The sequence below is a fragment of the Lycium ferocissimum genome, chromosome 5, assembly GCF_029784015.1.
Source record: "Lycium ferocissimum isolate CSIRO_LF1 chromosome 5, AGI_CSIRO_Lferr_CH_V1, whole genome shotgun sequence".
NCBI classification, from domain to species: domain Eukaryota; kingdom Viridiplantae; phylum Streptophyta; class Magnoliopsida; order Solanales; family Solanaceae; genus Lycium; species Lycium ferocissimum.
The window spans coordinates 38,113,938-38,126,166 of NC_081346.1; positions in this window are offsets into that span (position 1 = coordinate 38,113,938).

Genomic DNA, 12,229 nt, shown 5'->3' on the forward strand with positions numbered 1-12,229 from the left:
TTTTAATTCAATTAACCACAATAGAAGAGTCTCAACTCAATTCAATAAATCACCACATATATCTCAATTATATCTCTAACATTTGTTAAATACCCTTAAGTAGCTCAAGTCATATAAAATAATTCATTATCTTATGGTTCCATTATATTATATTAATGATTTACACAATAAGTTCACAATAATTAGTTCATGTTTATTTAAGGAAAACAAGTAAGTAGGAGTTTAGTCTCCCCACTTACATCCGGCAACACTCCGACCAAGCACATGCAAACGATCCACAAACGTGAGCACTGGAGAACCCCAAATTTGATAACGTTGAAACTCCAAAGTACTATGGCCAAGAAGTGACCAAACATCCATCACAACGATCTCAAGTCATACCATACTATGCAAAATATGAAAGAGCATGCGACATTAGGCCGAGGATATGCATTTTCATAACTTTTCAAAAAGTCAACAGTCAAAGTTAAAAAGTCAACCCTTGGGTCAACATATTGAAATCCAAAACTGAGTTAAAATTCCAATGACCCAATTCCCTAAAAGAACAACGATTCAAAAACTAAGTTAATCTAGTTCATTAACATCCCCAAACACCTATTTGATTCTCACTTGAATGTGTTCTTGAGTTCATGAAAAACCCCAAACCAAAATCTCAAAATCTATATTCCATGGATGGAACACCACCAAATTTGAATATGATACTCCATGAGTAATGTTAAACATAATTTTCGAAGAAAAAACATTCAATACGAGTCACTATTTATGATCCCTACTAATTACTCAATTTCATTCACAAGACCCGTTTCTACGGTTCATCTAGCAACTCAACCAAACCATGATTTCTACTCACCATTATGCTCTATATGCTCCTCTATGCATAATAGATTAAGATTGAGTAGTGGGATCACCTCTTGAAGACCAATCTTGAAAATCTCCATTGAAGAATACTCTTCATTCTAGAGTTCTCTTAAAATAGAGCTAATGTGATGTACAATTCTTGTGGTTGATGAATATGGATCTAGATACTTGTGGACCCAAACCAGCTATAGAGCTCCTTGATTTTACACTATGAATTTCATGGCTGCAGCAGCACAGTGAGCTGCTCTTCATTCCTTCTCCAAAATAAGAAAATGGGCCAAGTGCTTTGAAGTGATATAAATCCTTTGCTGCCAAATTTCATTTTTACCCTTTTGTCCTTTCCATTTATAATGTCCTCTAATATCAAAAGTTTCCCAATTAATAGGGGATGCCTGATACGCTCAAATTACACCGATTAACACTACTAAAAAACTATCAAAAACCGATGGAAAAAATCGATGGCCCGCATCCGATTTTTCAATGAAATGACGGGAATGACCCATTTTGGGCCGTCGGTTACATAACGCCGCATTTTTGAAAACCGAAGGACCGCGTCTATTTTGCGACGGACGCGTCGCTTACGTGTCCGTCGATTTTTTATCCAATAAAAAATTTAAAAAGACGATGCGTGGGTTTTTTAAATTTCTGATTTTTTATTTTAAATAAAAACAATATAAATTCTATGAAGTGCGTTGGTTTATTTTTTTATTTTAAATAAAAAACCGACACATTGCGTCGATTTTCTAAAATTTTTTTAGAATTAATTTCCAAAAAATCGATGGACTAAGTCGGTTTTCTGGAAAATTTCCAGAATTAATTTTGGTTTTCTCTGTACCCCTAGATTTAATTGTTTACTTTGCTACCACACCTACAAAATAAAACTAGTACAAAAAGCAAGATCAAAAGTCGCTCAAAACTAGCATTAAAATGCTCCAAATCAATTCTAAAAGAGCTACAACACATAAAATCACCCTAAGTAACAATAAAACACATCAAACGCTATCTAAACACATCAAAAATGATCTAAATAGACCTTCAAAGTTCAAAAAAATTTAAATGTCCAACCAATATTTTATGTGTTGTAGCCTTGGGCTTGAACACTTTATCTAACTCTTGCAAGTTCAATTCAGGGCGCTTATAATATTCCTTTAGATCCAATCTAGCTTTTAGGTTATTTTTTGTCACTACTATCCATATTATATGTTGAAAAAAATTTGTCAGTACTTTTTCTCAATATGCATCACATCAAGATTGGCGCCATGAAAGATTATCCTTCCAATACGTAACGCTCGAATATACTGCTTAGTCCACCATGTTCAACACCATAACCAGTGTGGTCTATAAGGTGCAACTTCGTGACCTTAGGCAAGTGACAAACCCCTCCCCCCAAATTTCCTCTCCCCGATAATGTTCGAGGCGGGGGATCATTTTCGCTTTTATTCTTCTAAATGCTTGTTTCATTTTCCCGAATTGACCCATAGACAAGAATCGACGATGACAATCAAAAAAACCCATGAATTTTTGTGGCCATATTTTAAAATGAAAGCTTTAATATTTTCCATGCAATGAGGACAAGCAAGCTCTTAAAATATACTCCTCCAACCAGACAACATCCCATACGCAAGAAAATCGTTAATAGTCCACATGAAAGAAGCACGCATATTGAAATTTCTCTTAGTTGATACATCATATGTGTTATATCCCGTATTTTCGCGTGTTCGGAAAAATTGGAAATAATCTTGGTTTGCAAGAAATAAGGTAATGATTGATTTTATTTAGCACATGAGTTGCATGGAAGAATATTAAAGTGGAAGTGTCGAGGAAGGCTAAGGGCAAAATGGGAATTTTGGAGATTAGTTTCTTGAATTCTAAAATGTGACCAATAAGTCATTGGCTCAAAAAATGATGAGAATTTAAGGCCCAAATGCATGTGGTGGCCGGCCATGGCCAAGCCCACCAAAGAAAATTAAATATTTTACACGTATAAGAATTATAAAAGGATCATTTATCCCTTAGAAGATTCATGAAACAAAGAAGAGAAAACAAAAGAAAGAAAAGCAACAAGAGCACAAGGCATCTACCAAGGCTCCAAATTCTTTTTGTCCTCAAAGTCTTGCTTCAAAAATTATTTTCTTGTTGTATTCTCACTAATTCATGGCCCTTCTACAACTTAGTGTAGTTGTTTTGGAGAATTGAGCACTTGTTTCATCAATTCAACACTTTGGTTAAGTGAAGAAGATAGAAGAACAAGGTAAGAATTCATCTCTTTATTTATGTAAGTATGCGAAGGTTTGTTTGTGTTGTAGTATGTAGAAATGAGTAGAAATTATGGAAATATGGAAGTTTGCAAAGTGCTGGTACGCATATGTATATATGGCCGTGTGTGTGTGTGTGTTAATGTATAAGTGAGATGAGTTGAATTTTATGTTGTATTCTAGTTGTGGTTGTGGTGGAATTTGTATTGGAAAATGAAAGTTGAATGAATTTTTTGGTTGAAGCTTGAAAGGGAGTGTTGGCCGTATGGTGCCTATGAGGAAATGGGAATGAATTAATTTTGTTTAATATGTTAGTTGTATTGTTGTGATCCTTATAGTGTAAATGAAGGTAAAATGGTTTAAGTTGGCATTGAAATGGAATGTAGAAGGTTATGTCATTTAGAATGATTTTATGATATATGGAAAAACGAAGTTGTTAAGGTGCATTATGATTATTGTTGATGAAATTGGAAGATGGAAATGTGTAAGGAATATGTATGTTGAAGATTAGAAGTTTTGATGAATTATGGTTTCTATGGAAAATTTGTATATTTTGTATATTTTGTGAATATTTTGTAAAATGATACGAAAACGCTTCCTAATTATATTGGAATGATCTTGGCTAATATAGAAATATGAAAATATTGACCTTGATTTGAAAATGCAAAGTTGGATTGGGAGATGTTGCGTTATTTGGAAAAGAAGACAATATATGTTAGAATGCGTTTCAATTCAATTGTTGATGTTATCATGCGTTGTTGTTGGTTTGGTTGTTGATATTTTGGCCGAGTTGAATCTCTGGGATGTTGTATGTATAGGGAAATGCTGCCCAAATTCCCGTAGCCAAGTATTGGTTAAAAATTGGAATTGTAAGCCTTATGATTAATGTTTGGTAACTATGACCATTTGTAGATTTTGAGCAATCTGGACTTGAGTTTGGACAAGCGAGGAAGACGAATAAGGTATGTAAGGCTTACCTTCTTTCTTTGGCATGTCTTAGATGTAATAGGCTTGAATACGTGTCTCGGGGACCACTCTAATTCTAGAACCGAGCTTGAATTTGACTACTATTCATCTCGTAAGAATTGAATCAAATGCTTACGAATAGTTGAAAGAATTGTTTGAACACCTAGAACTTGCATGAATAGGATCCGATTACCCTAAAACTCTCATAAGCAATGTCATGAAAACGTATTATACGCAAATTGTGTACGCCACCTCATTTGACCCGAGGTGGGCCCCTAGTTTCCGAGATTTCTCCACGTTGGCTTAATTGACTTATTTTAAGCGATATGTAAGTACGATTTTTGACTAAGTTTCGACTATTAAAAAGTGATCGTTTTGACTAGTCCATTGAGTCCTATGATATACTTTGCCATGTACTAACGATCCCAAAGGTTTTGTCCTCGATATAATTCGTCCGCAACTCGAAAGTGTACGATCTATGGCTATTGCCTCGATTTCTTTTAAATAATCTATCACCCGAATTGCTCTTCCGAGTTTTGACAAACAAAGGTATGTTTTATATTGCATATGATTTTCTCACTACCGCTCGTGCGAACTCGTTATGACATCTTTCACCGCGTCCCGCCGTGGCATTTATTCGTGCAATTCCACCGCATTATTCACCTAGGTCCTCACTGAGGGCAGCATGTTATATATATATATATATGTATACTTATGATGACGATATGACGACGGGGAGGTGGCTGTGATGGCGTATGATGATTCCTTTTTCTCACCGCGTCCCTCACTAGAGGGCCGGGCACGCTACACATATATACATGATGATTTTATTACCGCGTCCCTCACTGTGGCGGTCGGGGGTGTTATGTATGCATATGTTCATGATGATTTCTTTAATTATGATACTCACTCCATTAATGATTTTGAAAAACATGATTTACGTTCAAGGTAAGTTTTATGAGATCCTATGCATCGTACTACTTTTCCGTCCCTCTTTATTTCGTATGATTCTGCTTATCGGGTTTAATCGCTTTACATACTCAAGCACATATTTCGTACCGACCCCCGTCTTCGGCCGCGTTTCATGCGCGCGTGTGTACGTATACACATTTGAGTGAGCCGCGCCTAGGGTCCCCGTTCGGCCTATCTTGAAGAGCGCTCCCTTGTCCGGAGCCCGGGGATTTTGGTACAAATTTTTTGTTATATTCGTGTATATTTGTTCTCGTGTACGGCGGGCCCCGTCCCCGTCATATGACTTTGTAACTCGTGTGTGAGGTCCTAGACATGCGGGCAAGGCATATATTCCGTACAACTATAGTGCACGTATTGTATGTTTGGGTGGTTTATTCAACGCAGCTGTTCCCTTGTTTCGCCGCCTCTCTCTATATCTCGTATATATGGATATGTTGGCCCTGTGGCCTTTGTTGGTGGTATTTTCTCGTGTGCAGGTACTTTTAAGCTAGTAAGAAAAACAGAGGAAACTCTACCCAAATTTTTCTAAATACCGAGTTACTATTTTGGCTTTTGGTACGTACGGGTGCCCAGTTCGGGCGCTAGTCACGGCCTACGGGGTTGGGTCGTGACAATATGTCACTACACCTTCACACCACAATTGTTTTAACTCATCAATCAAAGGTTGTAGATAGACATCAATCAAAACTTTTGGATTACTAGACTAGGATAACACAATTTAGGAATATGTAGGGACTTGTCATACACATCTCAAAGTGAGTAGGATTATATGGAGTAAGAAATACGCACTAAACAAGAATAAAGGTGGTGTAAAAAACAGAGTATGGTGTGAAACCATCAGCAAACAAACCCAAACGAATGTTTCTTGGTTCACTAGCAAAATCAGGATATCTTCTGTCAAAATGTTTCCACGTTTCTCCATCCGATGGATGACACATAACACCAGGTGTCCTTCTATTTTCGCTATGCCATCTCATGTGAGGAGCATAACTCAACGATGCAAACAACCTCTTTAACCTAGGTATAATAGGTAAATAATGCATCGCCTTAATTGAAACCATCTTCCCACTAGGTGACCGCTTATAATGCGCATGTCCACATAATTTACATTCATTTAAATCAACATCTTGCTTATAGAACAACTTACAACCGTTTGGACAACAATGAATTCTATCACACAACAATCCTAATTTGGAAACCAATCTCTTTGCTTCATAGTAACTCTTAGGTATGTCGAATTCGACTAACTAGTTCCCCACAAGATTAATTATTGAGTCCATAGCGGGGCTTTCAGAACAATCCAATCCGATTTGATATTAATCATTCTAACCGCAAAGTGTACAACTTAGAATGCCGACTCCATACCCAAAGTGGATGACTAGCCTCTTCTAATTCTTGATAGAAGCGCATTGCTTCTTCATTAGGAGGTTCTCAAAATTTTGCTTCAGGTTCAAACCCAGATCGTACGTCAAAAGCTTCATTAACAATATCATTAACTCTATCATATCGACATGACTATATTCCCGACACACTACTTTCACCAACAACCATATTATAAAATATACCATTGACCCCATCAAGCCTCTCCATGATCGACCAAACATAATATTCTTAAACCCACGACTATATAAATGAACCCTAACCGCTTCCGGTTTCAAATACTTCATACACCGGCAATGAGAACAAGGACACCTAATTACCCCTTCATTTTGAAAAGGGTGAAGTGACATTGCATGTGTGGTAAACTCATCAACACCTTCAACAAATTCATTCATGTACACCCACACGATCACTATTATTCACATTATACATCCACATACGATCCATCTACAAAAATATACCCACAAATTATTGAGGTTATAGAAATATATTATAACTTAAGAATTCTAACTTAAAATGTAACTTAAGAAAACACAATCCCAACCAATTAAACACAATCCCAACCAATTCTAACTTTGAATTCTCAATAACAATTCTAACATTAATAACGTATGGATTCTAACTTTAATATAACTTTTAAAAGCACAATCCCAACCAATTCTAACTTTAATAACTTATGGATTCTATCTTTAATTCTAAAAATTGAAAAGTAAATATAGTCAAATAAAGTCTACATTTTAGCTTGTGAGGTTATAGAATATTATAACTTAACAATTCTAACCTTGAAAAGCACAATCCCAACCACTTCTAACTTTGAATTCTCAATAAAAATTCTAACTTTAATAACTTATGGATTCTAGCTTTAATATAACCTTTAAAAGCACAATCCCAACCAATTCTAACTTTAATAACTTATGGATTCTAACTTTAATTCTAAAAATTGAAAGTCAAATAAAGTCTACATTATAGTATAGAGGTTATAGAAATATTATAACTTAACAATTCTAACCTTGAAAAGCACAATCCCAACCACTTCTAACTTTGAGTTCTCAATAACAATTCTAACTTTAATGACTTATGGATTCTAATTTTAATATAACTTGGAAAGGCACAATCCCAACCAATTCTAACTAAGCTAACATAAATACATTGGCAATGAACATAAAAAATAGCACAATCGCAAGCAAATATATATATAGTAAACTAGTCAAATAAAGTTTACATTTTTTCACAAATTGAACATTAATAATTTAAGAAAGCACAATACCTACTAATTCTAACTTTGAATTCTTAATAACAATTCTAACTTTAATAACTTATGGATTCTAACTTTAATATAACTTTGAAAAGCACAATCCCAACCAATTCTAACTTTAATAACTTATGGATTCTAACTTTAATTCTAAAAATTGAAAAGTACATCTAGTCAAATAAAGTCTACATTTTAGTTTTGAGGTTATAGAAATATTGTAACTTAATAATTCTAACATAACTTAATAATTCTAACCTTGAAAAGCACAATCTCAACCAATTCTAAAAATTGAAAAGTAAATCTAGTCAAATATAGTCTACATTTTAGTTTTGAGGTTATAGAAATACTATAACTTAACAATTCTAACTTTAAAAAGTACAATCTCAACCAATTCTAATTTTGAATGATCAATAACAATTCTAATAACTTATCGATTCTAACAAAAAGCACAATCCAAAAAAAAAAAAAAAAAAAAAAAAAAAAAAAAACTAGTCAAATAATTAAAGTATACATTTTTGCACATATTCAATATCAATAATATTACAAACAATGATAACTAAGCTAACACAAATACATTGACAATGAACATAAAATATAACACAATCTCAAGCAAAAAAAAAAAAAAAAAAAAAAAAAAAGAAAGAAAAGTAAACTAGTCAAATAAAGTTTACATTTTTTCACAAATTCAACATTAATAACATTGCAAATGATGTTTAACAAAGCTAAATAGACTAACATTAGGCCTAAAATCTACAAATAAAACTAAAATTGAAAGAATTTTAAAATCCCTAATTTAAAAAGCAACTAACCTCAATTTATTAAGTTAAAAATGGGACTTGGTAGGTGGGGTGGGGGGCTCCCGCAGTGGCGGGGGGGGGCTGGGCGGCGGAAATGGGCGGCGGGGTCGGCGGTCTGGGTGCGGCGGGTAGGGTTTTTTGTTTGGGAAGAGAAGGAGAATGAAGAGTGAACCGTTTGGCCATTTTGTTTAAAAAAAACCGACGGACAAAACCGACTCCGCCCATTGGTTTTTTTAAAAAGTTGACCAGATTTGACTAAAAAAATAATAATTTTAAAACCGACCCGGTCCATCGGTTTCCTAAAACAAATTGTTTATTAATTTTTTAAAAAACAAAATGAATTTTAAATTATTTAAAATACTTTTAAAACTAAAACCGAGGTTGTCCGTCGGTTTTATATGAATTTTTTTTAATAAAACCGATGTGGGACATCGGTTTTTTTAGCGAAAATATATATTCAAAATTCTGCCCAAAAAATGACGTCGTCTGTCGGTTTTCTAATTAAAAAAATTTTAAAAAAAATTAGAAATGCAAAAAACCGACGCACTGCATCGGTTTTCCGTCGGTTTTCAAACTGATGCAGTCCGTCAGTTTTTTCTCCGTCGATTTTTGGCAGTTTTTTAGTAGTAAATGGAGTAAAGCGGACTATGTCAAATATAGTAATCCAACTAGGTTGGGGTCGAATCCCTCAGGGAATATAGTTTGAAAAGGTTACTAAAGTCGTAGAGTACTTTATTGCGGTCTAGTTTTGTATTCTGTTGAGTTTGTAGAAGATTGGTTGTTTACTAACTAATTGCTTTTGGTTGTAATAAATGGATAAAAGAAAACTAAGGCTGTGTCCCCTTTAGATGAAGTGTAATGCTCTAGGTCTTAATATGATATACTTCTAATGGATTGTTGTATGAATGCACTTAATCTCTACCTGAATCCCTAATATTTCCCAATATTTAGAAAGTATTCTCTTTATGATTTTTTCAAATATAAAAGAGCGCATATGAAGAACGATTATTATGTGCCAAGCAAACTCATCTTATTCCTAAGCAAATTTATTAAACGAGGGTTAACGCTCGAGTTCTTATTATTTATCCCTACCAAACCCTACTCACTTTCCCAAGTAAAGCAAAGTTTACGGCTGAAATTAATGTTTGCAACCATCAATTATGAATGTAAAACGAAGAAAAAAAAAACTAACAATCCATTATGCATATATCAATAGTAAAAACCCATTCACATAACACCTATCCTATGGTTCACAACCCTAGTAGACAAATTAGCTACTCATGGTATTAATTGCAAAATAAAGGTTTGTAGAAGTCATTGATGCTTACAATTGATGAAAAGTAAGATGGAAAAGATAAATCTTGTCCTCAAAAGCTTCAACAACCAAGAGTATTCAATGCTATGCGAATAAAGTCTAAAACTAAAATGAATGATACATAAAACCCTATGAGAAACTATTTATAAGGTCCAAAACTCGAAATCTCCCTTAAGACAAAACTGCCCCCGACAGAATAAAGTATGGGACGTACAAATTGTATGTCCCGTACAATAAATGTACGAGCTGCTCCTTTGCAAGTTAGGTCACCAAGTACGGGCTAAATGTAGGGGCCGTACTTCAAAGTACGTCCCGTCCTTTTTGCCCGTACATCATCTTCCACAATAGCGGTGTTCTATTTCTTGCCATCGAGGTACGTGATACTTGTAGGGGACATACAACTATGTACGACCCGTACTTCAGCAAAATGTACATACTTCAGTAAAAATTCCTTGTTTGCCCTTTTAGTATTCATTTTCCTGAAACACAATAAAAACACAGCAAAACAACACAAACTTGCTTAAAAACAAGTAAGACTTATAGTCAAAAAGCATCATATGTTTTGTAATTTCTGTCACGACCCAACCCCGTAGGCCGTGGCTAGTGCCCGAGTTGGGTACCCAAACACATTCATAGATCCGAGTCGCAAACAGATGGCTTATACAGACACAATTATCAAACGCTATCTCAGATTATATCAAATTGTCTCAAACACATCTCAAACACAACCGAATATATATCAAAGCCGGCAAGGCTATCAAATGGCGCATCGGCCCAAAACATACACAAATGCAAGCCGACGAGGCTGCCACGGCGAATGGGATCGCCAATATATATCATACAAACACAATCGTACGTAATGGGCATAACCCACATACATATCCACGGACCTCTAAACGGACAAACGAATCATAAGACGGGACGAGGGCCCGCGCGTGTTTTAAACAAATATATACAAATGCAACGAACGAATATATATACCAAAATGTGGCTCCGAATAAGGGGGAGCACTCCAAACATGCCAGAAGGTGTCCTAAATTGGTGGATCACCAAAACGTCTATACTGCAGGCATGAGAAACGACCGAAGAAAGGGTCGGTGCGAAATATGTACTGAGTATGCAAAAGCAGAAAATGTAGTATACAAATCTGAATCATAATCGAAATAGAGGTACAGAAGATAAATGCATTTTCAAAATATCACAATGTTACTTTAAAAATACGAATCATGCATAGGGCACAGAAAATATGGTCGTCCGCCTATCGATGGCGCCATAACACGATAACACCGAAAGTTTCAAATCTAAAGTATCCCATCACATATCATACATAGCATATCGCCATGACGATAACACCGAATATATCGAACCCGACCCTCAAGCGAAGAGCTCGGTGAACCATAAACACAGCATAACACCGGAGTATATCATAATGCGCACGACAACAGAACCGGCCCGGGACTCAGCGAAAGATATAACAAAATGCACGAGCGGAATCGTGAGGAATCATATGCATAAAATCATTATCATAAATCCCAAAGATAAGTAAAATAGTCATATTTGAAATCGGAATAATAATTATAACATTCTCTTTCAAAAGTGGTCAAAATTACATAAAGGAACGTCGCGGGACCCACGGACGGGCGTAGGCCCGAGCTGGGCCCGCCTATGGAAAACATACTCGTCTAACATCATACAACTTTCTACGAAAATCTCAAGGCAATCCGAGCTTTTTCGTGAAAGTTATGGGCGTTCGTAGTTTTTGAATCGTTAAAGAATAAACTCTTTAAAAACCAAACTTTCATGCAACCTTTACAAATCAAGAATTCCAAGAGCATAGGATCAATATTTCATAACATCAACATATGAATATCAAGAAACAATTGTGTATCATAGATATGCTGAGATTGCGAGAGTAGAGTTTTCTCGAAGTTCGTGTCATAGCCTATTTTTTTTACTAAGGCATGCCAAAGAAAGAAGGTTACTTTACATACCTCAAACGCTCTCCAATATAATCCAAACTCAAGCTAAATCCAACCTACGTCTCGGGCTGCCCAAGATCTACAAACAAGCCATAATATGCCAAACATTAGCTAGAGACATTTTCGGGCATTTAATTCCAATGTCATTCTTAATTCTACGTGTAAATCAAAGATTTCCCCCGTAATAAAGCAACCCCGAGAATTTAACTCGGCCAAATCAATCAACAACAACAACAACAACCAACCTAGCAACATCAAAATCCAATCCGGAAGACAATATAACCTTAATAGCTCTCTTTCACATCATTCCCCAACATTCAATATATTTGATTCAATGGCTTACGTTCAAGCCAACATTAACGCTTATACCTTCACATACTCATCCAAACCCATACCAACAATATTTAAAGACATTCTAAGCAATTCACATAACATTTCCAACAATCCAAAAATTG